The following is a 15569-nucleotide window of genomic DNA, read 5'->3' on the forward strand; positions in this document are numbered from 1 at the left end:
ATGGTTTTTGAGGCAGTGGGAAGCCTGGACCCTGATTCACTCATTTCCTTAAATTCCTCCCTAAAGTGCCTGTTTTCCAGACCATTTCCTTTTCTCTCTGAGGAACGGATAGAAGTAATGGCCCCTTCCAGCCCCCTTCCATGCATGTGTAACACATACATTAAGGGCAAAGTCTGGGGCAACAGCCCTTCTGCCTTGTGTGTCTGCGGGTGGAGTACAGTCTTGACCACCCAGCTCTGAGCGGGAAGCTTTTTATCCATTCAGCCCTCAGAGCCCTCCAAAGTCCATGGACAATCTACTCACCAGGCCCACAGACCCATTTCTTGAGCCCAGTCCTGCATCGCTCCGTTTCTAGCTCCAGTCTTCTTCTCTGGGAAGAAGGGAATTCACTGTTTTAAGGGAAGTGACTTTCAAAGTCAGGAGGATGCTCAACTCATTGGCATACTCCGTTTGCATACCAAGTATTTACTGGGCATCTTCTTTGTGCGCATCTCAGCTCCAAGTACTGTAGAGAATAGAAATCAATCTCAAGGTAGGTCCTTACCTTTACACTTTACCTAAGAGAATAAGCACCTTATTCGTTCAGCAAACAGCAGGTTATTTCCTGCTTAGAAAGGCATCTGGCAACGTCCTATGCCCCAGTGAACTCTTACCTCTTGGTGGCTCTCCCAGCAGTAAGGATTCGCAGGTACCCTAAGGGCAGACAAGGCTGTCTTGGGCTGGTCAATGAAGAGGCAAATCTTTGTCAGCCCAAAATTAGGCTCCTACCCTAATCTGATAGAATTCCCCCATAGGATTCTCCTCACATTTCCAAGAAATGGCTGGCCATGCACCCTCAGCTCTCTCTCCTGCAATATCAGGTTTGCTCTCTGCCAGGTTGCTCATTCTGTGCTTGGGCAGTTCTGTCATAAAGTTCTGCCTTATATTGAGTGCAGACTTGCCTCCCTGTATGGTGATCATTCCGTCTTCCCAGCTGACTCAGAGCAAACCACCCCCTCTTCTGCAGGTAGTCCTGAGGAGAAGGCTGCTCTCAGGTGCCTTCTGGATGTTTCCTGGGCTCAGCCACCCATTTCTTCCTATTCTCCCTCCTAAGGCTTGGTTTTACTTTCCCTCATCATCCTTGGTCTACCTATGGCCATACTCCCTGTGATGGGGTCAGAGCTCAGAGCTAAACCCAGCACCCCAGGTTGGGGAAATGTTTTCACTTGAGTTCAATGGGGTCATTGACCCCGCTCCTGCCCCACCACACAAGGCAGACATTCTAATTCTGTTATTTCATCTCTCGGCATCCCACCTTCCTGATCTATCAAAGGAGGACAAAAATGGTACTAACCTCATAAGGTCATTTGAGGTTAAAGCAGATAATCTATGTAAATCACCTTACACACTGACTAAACATGGTTTATGAACTTAGCTGGGTCACCTCTGGAGTCTGAGACAAAGATTTGTAGGCAGAGAATTTATTTTGGAAGAAGGTGGCAGGGAATAGGAATGGGGGATGGGAGGGCCACATACAGTCCTAGGAAAAGTGAGAAAAGAGGGAGGTAAGGCCAATACATACCCGTGTCCTTGAGCTGGTCACCACTGTTGCCAGCTGGGGCTCAACCCTGCTGGGATCCTCTGCAAAGCAGCATATCTTGGAATTGTCCACCTGAGGTATGGAGGAGAGGGGAATTTTTTTTTAATTTACATATTTTTTATTGAAGTATAGTTGATTTACAATGTTGTGTTAATTTCTGCTGTATAGCAAAGTGACTCAGCTATACACACACACACACACACACACACACACACACACACACACATATATATTCTTTTCCATTATGGTTTATCCTAGGGTATTGAATATAGTTCTCTGCGCTATACAGTAGGACCTTGTTGTTTATCCATTCTCTACTTAATAGTTTGCATCTACTAACCCCAAACTTCCAGTCCCTCCACCATCCCCCCTCTCCCTTGGCAACCACAAGGCTGTTCTCTGTCTGTGAGTCTGTTTCTCTTTCATAGACAAGTTAATTTGTGTCATATTTTGGACTCCTCAAATAAGTGATATGATATGGTATTTGTCTCTCTGGAAGAGAAGAGAATTTATTGTTGCCCCCTGGCCAAAGATTGCCTTCTTGGGTGTTGACTTCCTCACACTTTCTGACTGCATATGGAAGTGCCAGCAGGTTCCCACAATGTCCCACACTGAGGAATCTGAGAATCCTCAAAAGCAACAGGGACGAGGTGCAGCAGAAGCAAGGTGTTATCGGGTTACACTTGAATAAAGGTGGTTGCAAGAATTGTCTGATACACAGTGCTCGATAAATCTTTGTTATTTTTCTTCTTGTCCTCATCACAATTAATGCAAGCTCAAGGTCACGTTCACACTTTGTCAGCCACATGCTGGTCCTGGTCATTGTGTTGGCACAGAACCAGGTTTCCCAATAACCTCAGAGCTACACGTAGTGTCCTCTACTGTGTATCAGCACCAACCAAATTGCACACTCAGCAAAGCATCCTGAGCCCCTCTCCTGTAGACTTTTCTTCATGACCCCCAGGTCTCCTGTGCTTACTCAATCCAAGTTTCCTAACCTACAAAATAGGCGGTTGTGCATGCAAGGAGGGCGGCATCATAGAGCTTTTCCCCTGGTTGGAGGAAAGGGCTTTTCAAAGGTGTCTGCAGGGAGGAACTATGGATGGTCTGTCCCAAAAGTAGATGGGGCAGTGGTCCTCATTTGCCAGTGGTCTCCAGAGGACATAGACGTGGTCCTTGATAGCCTTTTTGGAACATGGAGAGAATGAGGAAGAGGCATGGGCTCTGTAGCTATAAAGGTGGACACCAAGGGAACACTGCCTAGTGAACATGTGCAAGGAAGGGCATTGGGCACATGGGCCACTGGCTGATGTGCCCCAGAGGCAGGTCGCACCCTCTTCAATGCAGGTGAGAAATGTGGGGGCAAGTGGAAGGATGGATGGTGCCCTCTCCTCCCCACTCCCTGTCCCCCCAGGCCTACAATGAGGAAGGGGAAATCTAAAGTAGCAATCTAGACTGGAGATGACTAGAAAGCCCAAAATAGTCCAAGAAATACTTGAAAGATGGGAAGGGGAGATTGGACAAAGCACAACTGGAGACAGATATTGGAGGAAGACCCCTTCAGGTATGTGTCCTGCAGAGTTCAGACGGTTCAATTAGCTGGTTCCATTTGTGGAGCCGGGTGCCAGAGTGGACCACTGAGGGGCCAGTTCACAGCATGCCCGTGTCTCTGACTTAACTTTCCTACAAATTGGTCCATGGCATGGAGAGATTCAGGGCTGCCTTCCTGCCCAAATCAGAATGTCGTGCTTGATTGTCTTCATTCCTTCCCTGGAAATGATGTTGACTAAGAATCAGATGGAGCTGCTGTCTCCTAATTTTCTGTGATTTTACCCAGGAAGGCTACTGGCCAAGGTGGGGTTATTACCCCTGGCCTTCCCATCTGTACTGGAGATGAAGCCTGGCACTCAGCCATGGGTATACCGATCTGTGCTCTGGGCAAAGGAGCTCCTGACAAGCACACTGACACTTCCATTGCTCTCATGCCAGGGCAAGGCACAACTTTAATTAAACGAGGTTGCTTAAAAGTGTGGCAGGAGCGCTGGGGCTCAGAGAGTCTCTTCTCTCCTATGACATCACCCGACTTGCAGCCTTCCTTTCTCCTCTCCTCTGGACTAATCTCCCCTTGGCAGCTGCCGTTCTCTGACTTCAGACCATTGAGATTTCTTTAATTTCTGCTGTCAAAGCCCTTCACAAAAATAAACTCTGAGGCCAAATCTAGTGGGGAGTGGAGGCAGAAAAAGCTTCCTCTCTGTGGGTTGCCCCTTTGGGAAGAGGGAAGTCTTTTTGTACCCTCTCCTCTTCACCCCCTACTCCTGTCTGGTTGTGCGTAATAAGAGTAGGAAATGTGACTGTCCAATTGAGCGTTGCATGTTGTCTAAGAGGTATCTCATTTGCTCATATCCTATAGACAGGGTTAACACCTGTGGGGAAAATAACCCGGGTCTTCCAGCAACCATAATGCCATCATGTCCACAGAGGCCTGAAGAGTCAGTCCTTTCAGGACAGAGTTGAGGGGAAAGCTTGTTTCTTCAGGACCTTGGGGACCTCAGTCTCAAGCTGCTTCCTCAGCACAATACTGGGAACATGAAGGGACAGGGGGCTGGGAGGGGGGCATGGTCACATTTCAATATAAGTCTGGCCAAGTTCCAGTTGGCTGACCTCCCGGGCATCATGGCCAGGCACTTCTTCTCCATCGCTATTCACTGCCCACTAGAATTAAGACCGGGTTTATTGATTTTTGTATTTAGTTGTTTTAAAAGAGGGGTCTCTCTTTGCTTGGAGGTGGAGATGTCTTTTTCCCTCTAAGTAGGATATAGTAATTCTGCTCTGGCTTTTTCAAGTTGATCTTTGGTAGGCTGCCATATTTAAAGGAAGGAGAAAGAAAAACCGAATAAATAATCTCACCATGCTTGATGGCTAGGTGTCAGAGAGGGAGATAAAGGCCTATTCCTGGTGACTTATTCTTGGTATGAAATGCATCAGGACAGTGAGAAAAGCCTTGGAGAGAACGTTTAATCAGAGGAAGTGGTGAGCGATGAACGACGGGCAGACTTCTGCCCAGATATCCGCCTTCTGCAGTGTGATCCTCAGGAAAGGGGAAAACAGTGCCTTCATCTGCCCCTGTTAACGGTTTCTAACTTTTCAATGCATTAAAATCCTTTTTAAACAAGTGACGAGTTCTGAAGGTTTTTTAAATAACTCTGACTTGACTAAAAGTTGGATTGAGAACGTCATTTTTTTTTTTCTGGAAATTTTCCCCAGCCTTTGAAGTACTCCCAACTATATTCTCCCTTCAGACAGAAAATGGTTGTTTTGAAAGTTGCCTTTTAAGCAGCAACACTGTTTTCTCTCTGCTGAGAGCTGCTCTTGTGCACTTCAAAAGCAGGGCATGTCAGCCTTCTCCACCCTGTTTCTCCCCTTTGAAGTAAGCGTGGGGGCAGCCGCTGTCTATTAATCACACTCTCTGGCATTTCCACGGCACTTTACAGTTTTCAAAGCTCTTTCAAAGCCGTTTTCTTATTTGATCCTCACGACAACCCCTGAGATGGGCGGGGAAGGTATCTTTATCCCCATTTTACAGATGAGAAATCTAGGGCTCAGAGAGATGGAGATTTGTCCCAAGGTGACAACAACCCCCAAACTTGAGGAGACTGGACTAGTGTCAAGCCTTTGATGGCTACATCAGTGCTCTTTCTGCCACACCGCATTGCCTTGCCCTGTTGGTGTTTGAGGGACCAGGGATTGAGAAGCTGGGGTGATTGAGATATTTGATATTGGCTCTGTCCAATGTAGGAGATGTATGTGCTCCCTGAGGCTTTCTGTGCCCTGTTCTGGAGACTGTGTAGGAATCGACCCCATTAAGATTTCCCTGGCTACAATGGAGCAAACTTAAGTTAGAAATAAAGCTGACCATTGGCAGATCTCGTCCCGAGCTCCCATGGTCCATAAATTCCCACAGCTGTGGCTACTTCTTCCCCCACCTCTGGACTCAGCCCAGGCCTGGCCCTGGGGGCAGGAACATCAGATGCTCTGGCTCAGAAGCTGCTGGTCCAACTAGTCCGTAGTGACATCGTCTTTCAGTGACTGAACTTCAGCTCATTTTGAACCCACTCCAGTACATTATTCATTTTTGTCCACAGCTTAATTGTTATGTCTAGAGCAGAATTTAACTCAGAAATCAAGCTTCCATGGCAAGTGGTCATCTCTTTTACCTATACATCCAGGAACTGAAACTTAGGAAAATTTCTTTCAGTGTAGACACTTCATACTCAAGACTCTTTTTGTGAATTTCATCAACTGTTTCTTCCAGCAAGCACCGTATACTTAGTGCTTCCCCTGAGACTTGGCAGAGAAATGAGTGAGTCCGATGCAAAAAGAGGCAATGACGTTTTGGGGTGGGAGTGCCAGGATGGGCATGAGCCCAGGTGCTGTATCATCTCAGTCCAGAACTGGGGGTCAGAGAAGGCTTCTCGGGGAAGGAAAGGCCTGATCTGGCTCCTGAAATGTGAGTAAATATAAGACAGGCAAAGATGGCTTGGGAAAGGGCAAAAGGAGGGAATAGTCAGAGAGGACATTCTTGGAGGAAGAAGCAGCACAGAGAAATGCCAGGAGGTGAGGGGAGGGTGCAGTGTGACTTGAGTATAGAGTTTGGGGAAGAAGAGAGAGGTGGTACATGAGTCCAGAGTGTGAGGGCTTAGTCATAAAGGAACACATTAAGGGTCTTGGATTTTATCCCAAAGTCCATGTGTAGCTTTTTTTTTTTTTTAATGTGTAGCTTTTTAAAAAAAATTCTTTATTGGAGTATAATTGCTTTACAATGGTGTGTTAGTTTCTGCTTTATAACAAAGTAAATCAGTTATACATATACATATGTTCCAATATCTCTTCCTTCTTGCGTCTCCCTCCCACCCTCCCTATCCCACCCCTCTAGGTGGTCACAAAGCACCGAGCTGATCTCCCTGTGCTATGCGGCTGCTTCCCACTAGCTATCTATTTTACGTTTGGTAGTGTATATATAATGTGTAGCTTTAATACGGTTTTTTAAGCAAGATAATGTCATGCTTAGATTTGCATTTTAGAAAGATCATTCTAGTTGCAGTCTAGAGAATTCAGCACAGATATACAGAAATCCAACCCTTCCCACAGGTCTTCTTCAGTCATAGGCGATTTGAAAGAGACAGTCAGAACAGCACACTAGTTCCCCATTTTCCTGGACCCCCTAAGCTCTGTACTTTTACCTAGCAAGGTCATCAGAAAACAAAATGCTTGGCCTGGGCCGTTTTAGTTCCCCCACAGGCATGCCATTGCAGACCTGGCACTTAATGATATTTCATTTATACAAGAACCATCCACCTGGAAAAATGCTCTGCGTTTTTCTCAAACTGAGGTTAAAGACATCAAGTAATTACTATCAAGTAATCAATATCTCTTATCTGAGGAGCCTCTCTTTTATTTTATTTATTTATTTTAAATTTTACCTTTATTCGAATTTTTTTCTCACATCTTTTTTTTTAATTGAATGAAAGATGATCTTTAAATTATTCTACAATGCTTTAAAATTCTTTAAAGATTCTATGATCTTTAAATGATTCTACAGTGCTTTACAACTTTCAAAAGTTTCACACACATGATTTCATATAATCCCACAATAACCCTCCCTTATTAGGAGCCTCCTTTTTAGAACTTTGTTTCCTTCAGCATCAAGAAAAACATCCAACACGGCTTTCCTATTTGTGATATGGCCTCATGTAGTTACCTTTCTGGGCTGTTGGGAAGGTCGACTGTGGCCACATGTGTGATGATCCTTGGATCCTTTGGGTACTAAATAAGCATCTTGTAACTGCTCATGATTTACACATAACCTTTAATTCTAGGAGGTGGTGGATGGATATGCGCTTGGAACCAGGTGCCAGATCTGAGCTCACATCCTGGCTCCACCACTTTCTACAGCTGAAACCATGGGCCAGGTATTTATTTAATTTATTTGAACCACTGTTCTTTTATCTCTAAATCTTGGAGACTAACATTAATTCCACTGAGTTAGAGAGGTGAATGAAATAATACATGGAGAGTGTTTGCCACACAGTAGGTGCTAAATGAACATTGATGCCTTCTTCTTTCTGCAAACAAATCTGTGGGCTTCATTTCATCTTAGTGTGAGGATGGTATAAATCAGCGTCTTTCTCTTTCCTTCTTTTCTGCCAGGAAACTCAGAGCTCACTGCCAGCATCTATTCTTCTGTCCCCTTTTTTCAGATTTCTCTTTGTTTTCATTTTGCATCATTCTACTTTGTATGTGTTTATGTTTTATACCCATCTCAAATACACTCTTGAAGCTGGCAGATTTAAGTCTATAATAGTTTTACTAAGTCAATTTATTTGGTTATCAGCACCATGTTAATAAGGTTGAGCACCTGGATTTTATCCCTCTGTGGAGAGCTGACCTATGCCCTGGTCTTTTCCCATAAACTTACAATCCAGCCTACGGATTTACAATCTGTAAATGTAATGTGGTAGGTGGTCTCCTATAGAAATAGCCATTCATCTTGTAACAGATCCTACTGTTCGCTGGCAGTTCTCTGGAGTATTGTGTCAAGTAGATACCAAAAGAAATGGTGCACTGGCCCAGCAAAAAGGGAGGATATGGTTGATAACATGGAAATGTTCATAGATAATGCTGGTTTCAGGCAAAGCTTGATTGGGGCTTATACAATGTCACCAGGGCATGGATTGTCTTGTCTCAGCTCTACCTTCCTCCATGTGTTGACTTTATGCATAGACTCAAGTTCCAGCAAGATACTGGTAGGAGCTTCAGTCTAAAAATGTTCAGGTCAGCCTTAATCTTCTTTCTGCCCTTGTCCCAGAAATCGCAGGGTGGTCTCCATGCACCACATTCACTCTGGCTGAATTTTGTCATATTGCCTTTTAGTTCCTCTTCATGATGATCAGTGTGATGTGGTGCTCTGATTGGCTTACACCCATTTAAGCCTCACCTCTGGAGCTGGGGGTGAATCATTTTACCTAATTTGCAAGGATTGAGACTGAGAAAAATGGGTTCCAAAAAAATTTGATGATATTGCTTTTGTCCAGGAGAAAGTGGATGGATGCTGTGTGGCAAAAGGGATAAATGAAAAAATGCTGGGGCCATACAAGGATCAGCTATTCACCTATTGTATCTCACCCTCAAGACCACTCCTTCATACTTTGCTCTGTGATGCTGGGGTGGAGATCCTGCAATCTCCACTCCCCAGGCTCCCTTGTCAGCAAGATTTCTATTAAATTTTACCAATGGGAGGCACTAGAGGAAGACTAGAAAAGAGAAGAGGAAAAAGGGGAATTTATTTCAGTTTTCATGTTTTCTTCATCTTCCTTCCAATAACAGCAGAAGGTTGGCTCCAGCCCCAGTTTCTTTTGGGCCTTCCAGAACCATTCTTGCCTGAGCTATTGCCTCTAGTTCTTCGCCTTCCTTATTTCTGGACATATACCCAGAGGTAGATTACATGTTCCAGAGGACAGGTGCAAAGTCTGTCTCAGAGGAAAAGAGCTGAGAGGCCCAAATATCTGCAAGATTTTGCTAATTTACATAAGCAGAAACCTGGAAAATAGTCTGGGGATGATTTATAAGGTGATAGAGCAAGAAGGGTTGTCTATAATAGTGAATCAGGCTGAATTTATCTATATGGTTCTTGGGTAGTCGACTGAAACCCAAGCTTAGTGATGCTGAGATACTCAAACTTCTCTGGCATAATAGAGAGGAAAGTCAAAATGCGGAAGAAAATAAAAACGTTGAGGTGGATTTATCTTGTGCAGACTCCACAGTTCCTCAGCCCCACTAAGTCCACCAAAAGGCCCAGGGTGCATTTCCTTAATTAAGGTATTGAGAAGAGCATTAGTGAAGGAACACCTGAAATCTTAATAGCTGTGTTGTGGCCATCTGTAGGCTGGGAGATGCTGTCTGTGACATGGTTTCCTGATTTCAATGAGGTGGATAGAATTCTGAAGTAGCAGAAACCAAGTGATAACACCAAACTATCAGAGACAAGGTGGGTAGAATGACCATAATGAGCAGCAAGGACAAAGTGATACTCGTCATTTGAGCAGTTTTAACCTGCAAGTATTTTTGGCAGTTGGCTAGTTGATCACAATGTCCCAAGGAATAAAATATGTAAACAGCCTCTTAGACTGTTATCTTAATTGATATAACAGGAAAAACTACAGTCTGCTTGTCCAAAACCTGGAGAGAGACGCCAGAATGGAGGATACTGGTCTCTCTCCCAGCTTCAAAGCCTAAATCAGGTCACAGACGCAGAGTCCTTGATGGCTGGGAAGACTGAGTTCTCTTGAGACAAGTCCCTGCAACACCACCTCCATGTCTGCCTCCGCAAATTCTGCAAAGGTGTAGGAAGACATTTACTAGGACGATTTTACACAGGCTAATGGGTAATATCAAGGCCTTTCAGGAATTAGCCAAACACTGGCTCTGATTTAATGTTAATCCTTGAGGACCCAAAATGCCACAGAGTGTTGGTGATAAATTGGGCCCGATTCTGTCCCATCTGCTGCTCTATATGTCCTCTTTGTGTGTATTTTCCTGTTTTTTTAACATACAATTAGAATAGACATACTCAGCAACAAGTAGGACTCCCACATTGGCTGCCTGATTTAAGAAATAAGGACTCTTATAGCAGGAAAGGCCAAGCAGAATCCTCTGGAACTTATTGTTCCTATTAGGATAGTAAGCCCAAGGCAAAACCATACCTCAGGGGAAACTGCAAAGATTAGTGCTACCATTAAAGACTTGAAAGGAGCAAGGGGGGTAATTTTTCTCAGATCCCATTGAATTTGGTCTCCTGGGCTTGTGCAGGAGGTGAATGGAACTTGGGGAATAACTGCAGAGTATTGTAAACTTAATTATGTACTGATGCGAATTACAGCAGCTGTTCCAGATGTGGACTCTCTCCTGGAGCAAAATGACACAGCCCCTGGAACCTATTACACAGCTATTTGTATAGCAAATGCTTTAGCACTATATCAGTTTACAAGCGCTACAAGAAGTGGTTTTCTTTCACCTGGCTGGGGCTTCAATACACCTTCCTGGTTGCTCTCAGGCTACGCCAACTCTCTTACTCTTTGCCATCTTATCCAGAGATATTAGTCATCTTGACATTCTATATTCTATAGAATATCACACTGATCACTGCTGGCCCTGAAAATCTGAAAGTATCAGGTACCTTAGAAGTTTTAGTAAGACACATTGGTGCCAGAGGACTGGAGATAAATCCCATAAAATTTCAAGGGCCTACAATGTCAGCAACAAGTCTAGGGTTCCTATGATCTGGATCATATGGGATATAGTCTTCAATGTGAACGAAAGTGCCTGCACCTTGTACCATGTACTGCAGAAGATGGAACAACATTTTTCGAACTTCTTTGAATATTGGAGGTGACATACAGCACCTTTGAATGTGATGTTCAGACCTATTTATCAAGTGAACTGAAAGTTTTAAATGGGTCTCAGAGAAAGAGAGGCTCTGCAAGAATCCAGGCTTCAGGGCAAGAGACCCTGATGTTTGTTCCCTATGACCTAGCAGAGCCAATGTCACATAGTTTCTGAAGCTCTTCGTGTCTTCTGGCAAGAATCACTGTGGCAACTTACTATCAAGTAAAAATATAAATGATACAAATGATCAGCCTCACGCAGGTCCTGCAGGCCCAAGCAAGTCAAATTCACCAGTGACTCAGACTCCTTCCTTATAGAGCTGCATTTCCTCTCTCCCTCCGTACACATATTCCTGTGTGACAATTGGCTCCCTAAACTTAGGCCTAGTTTATAGATAGTTCTTCATGATATGCTGGCAACCATAGGAAATACATTGCTACAATTTTACTGTCTAGATATATTATGGTTCTACCAAATATTCTGTTTTTTATCTCCGCAGTGTCCCTTCTTGTTTGGAAGTAGGCATTCCATGATCTTTCTGTTTTTCCTCTCCACCATCCTTAGCAGGTTGACTTACATGGTACAGTGACAAGATGGCAGCTGAACTTCCAGACATCATTCATAGTCAATGCAGGAAGAAATGATAAAGGAAATGCCAGCTGGCTTTCTCATTAATCAACAAAACAACCTTCTGGAAAACTTCTGCTGAAGTCTCCTTGGCTGTAACTGTGTAGTATGACTACCTCTAGTTGTGGCAGATGATGGCAAAGTATTTAGCTCTTCATATTCTTGCAATGACAAGTGGAAAGGGGGGAGGGGAATGGGAATGGCTGGAGGGTACACCAACCAGCAGTGTCTGCCACAGGCACAACTAGTCATCAACCGCTCTTGGTGACGGAAGCTGCCTCGTGAGACCCCTCCCCAGAATGCTACACTATCTTTAGACAAAAGAAGCCGGCCATCGTTTTCTGCTTCAGCAGACAAAAATAAATTCAAATAATCTGGAAACTATCAGAATGGGTATAGGGCACAAATTTTTTTTATGATATTGGTAATTTTGTGAGGGATAAGGCCATTTCTTACAGTCTAATTCTTGCATTAAAGTCTCTGAAAGAGAGTTAAATAGGCTTGGGTCAATAATGAGGTTGTACAGCTTAGGCCAGGTTTGATTTCTGTCTGTGGTGTAAATAGTTGATGACAAGATCAATACATGCTTCCAGGTCTTAGGTTATCTTTACTTGTGTTTCCAATTAGAGGAAAACAGACCACACAGAGTATTTCCAATTGAAGTACCTAGATTGTTTATCTAAGATAGAGCTGGCACCAAATTGAAGGTACATTCAATGGGCTGACGTAGCTAAAATTTGGGGAAGCCAAGGATTACCTTCTTTAGAGTCATTAAATAGACTTTGGGGCAAACCTGCCCAATTATTTGGAGTAAAGTGTTTTGTAAGAATCATAGTCCACAACCCAGCACAGTTTTAAGGGAACCCTAGAATCAGAATTCATCTTAAAAGCTCTCTTCTTTGGCTCCAGGCAGTTCATCAGATGTTGTGTCATCACTGGAAAAATTCTGTATCCCATTTGGCATGGAGTGGGTATCACATTCCCACAGATGTAGGAACCATGGCTCACCCAGACATCCAACGTGACCACTTCTTCAGAGGCCTTGCCATAGGCCACATTTTTTGTGTGCATGTGTAGTAAGATTTTAGTAATTAAAAAAATTAGAGTATAACATACATATAGAAAAAAAATCAGAAACACAAAAGACCCCGAATAGCCAAAGCAATCTTGAGAAAGAAAAACAGAGCTGGAAGAATCAGGCTCCCTGACTTCAGACTATACTACAAAGCCACAGTAATCAAGACAATATGGTACTGGCACAAAAACAGAAATATAGATCAAGGGCACAGTATAGAAAGCCCAGAGATAAACCCATGCACATATGGTCACCTTATCTTTAATAAAGGAGGCAAGAATATACAGTGGAGAAAAGACAGCCTCTTCAATAAGTGGTGCTGGGAAAACTGGACAGCTGCATGTAAAAGTATGAAATTAGAACACTCCCTAACACCATACACAAAAATAAACTCAAAATGGATTAGAGACCTAAATGTAAGGCCAGACACTATAAAACTCTTAGAGGAAAACATAGGCAGAACACTCTATGGCATATATCATAGTAAGATCCTTTTTGACCTACCTCCTAGAGAAATGGAAATAAAAACAAAAATAAACAAATGGGACCTAATGAAACTTTAAAGATTTTGTGCAACAAAGGAAACCATAGACAAAATGAAAAGACAACACTCAGAATGGGAGAAAATATTTGCAAATGAAGCAACTGACAAAGAACTAATCTCCAAAATTTATAAGCAGCTCATGCAGCTCAATATCAAAAAGAAAACAAACAACCCAATCCCCAAATGGGGAGAAGACCTAAATAGACATTTCTCCAAAGAAGATATACAGATTGCCAACAAACACATGAAAGGATGCTCAACATCACTAATCATTAGAGAAATGCAAATCAAAACTACAGTGAGGTATCACCTGACACCACTCAGAATTGCCATCATCAAAAAATCTACAAACAATAAATTCTGGAGAGAGTGTGGAGAAAACAGAACCCTCTTGCACTGTTGGTGGGAATGTAAATTGATATAGCCACTATGGAGAACAGTATGGAGGTTCCTTAAAAAACTAAAAATAGAGCTACCATACGACCCAGCAATCCCACTACTGGGCATATACCCTGAGACAACCATAATTCCAAAAGAGTAATGTACCAAAATGTTCATTGTAGCTCTATTTACAATAGCCAGGACATGGAAGCAACCTAAGTGTCAATCGACAGATGAATGGATAAAGAATATGTGGCACATATATACAATGGAATATTACTCAGCCATAAAAGGAAATGAAACTGAGTTATTTGTAGTGAGGTGGATGGACCTAGAGTCTGTCATACAGAGTGAAGTAAGTCAGAAAGAGAAAAACAAATACCATATGCTAACACATTTATATGGAAAGTAAAAAAAAAAAAAAGCTTCTGAAGAATCTAGGGGCAGGACCGGAATAAAGACACAGATGTAGAGAATGGACTTGAGGACACAGGGATGGGGAAGGGTAAGCTGGGAAGAAGTGAGAGAGTGGCATTGACATATTTGACATATATACACTACCAAACGTAAAATAGATAGCTAGTGGGAAGCAGCCGCATAGCACGGGGAGATCAGCTCCATGCTTTGTGACCACCTAGAGGGGTGGGATAGGATGGGAGGGAGATGCAAGAGGGAGGAGATATGGGGATGTATGTATACGTATAGCTGATTCACTTTGTTAAACAGCAGACACTAACACACCATTGTAAAGCAATTATATTCCAATAAAGATGTTAAAAGAAAGAAAGAAAGAAAAGAATCACAAATGATAAATGTCCAGTTTGATGAATATTTTTATCATCTGGACATTTGCATGTAACCTGCACCCAGATCAAGAAGCAAAACATTACTAGCACCCCTTCCTGTTAATAATTCCTCTTCCAAAATTGACAGCTCTCTTGATTTTTTTTCAATATTTATTGAGATAAAATTGATGTATAACACAGTGTAAGTTTAACGTGTACAACATAATGATTTTATATATGTATATTGCAAAAGAATCACCACAGTAAGTTTCATTAACATCCATCACCTCACATAGTAACAATTTTTTTCCTTATGATGAGAACTTTTAAGATCTACTCTCTTAGCAATTTTCAAATACATAATACAGTAGTGTTAACTATAGTCACCATGCTCTACATTACATCCCCAGAACTTATTTATCTTGTACCTGGAAGTGTGTACCTTTTGACCCCTTTCATCCAATTCCCCCACCACCTACTTCCTGCCTCTGACAACCACCAATCTGATCTCTGTTTCCATTAGTTTTTTTTTTACATTCCATATATAAATGAGATCACATAGTATTCATCTTTCTCTGATTTATTTCACTTAGCATAATGCCCTCAAGGTCCAGCTATGTTGTCACAAGGGCAGGATTTCCTTCTTTTTTATGGCTGAGTTCATTGTATATATAGATACCTCATTTTCTTTATCCATTCTTCTGTCGATGGACATTCTCTTGACTTTTAACAGCATATATGTGATTCACCTGCTTTTGAAATTTATGTAAATAGAATCATAGAGCGTGTCTTCCTTTGTGCCTGGCTTCTTTCACTCAATATTACAAGGTGGGATTCACCCATGTCAACACATGTGGTTGTAGTTCATTCATCCTCATTGATGTTCAGTATTCCATTGAATGTATACACCATTGCTATCCATTCTTTGTTAATGGTCATGTAGGTAGTTTCAAGTTTTAGGCTGTCATGCACAGAGTTGCTATGAATAGTAGTAATGTACATGATTTTGATGAATTTAGGATGTGTTTCTGTTGGATGAAATTGCTGTGTCATGCAGTATGTGTATGTACAGTTTTAGTAGACACAAGCTACTTTCTCAGAATCGATAGGCACTGTTAGCCCTCGGTACCTCAGGCT

The sequence above is a fragment of the Lagenorhynchus albirostris genome, chromosome 5 (assembly GCF_949774975.1).
Source record: "Lagenorhynchus albirostris chromosome 5, mLagAlb1.1, whole genome shotgun sequence".
Lineage (NCBI taxonomy): Eukaryota > Metazoa > Chordata > Mammalia > Artiodactyla > Delphinidae > Lagenorhynchus > Lagenorhynchus albirostris.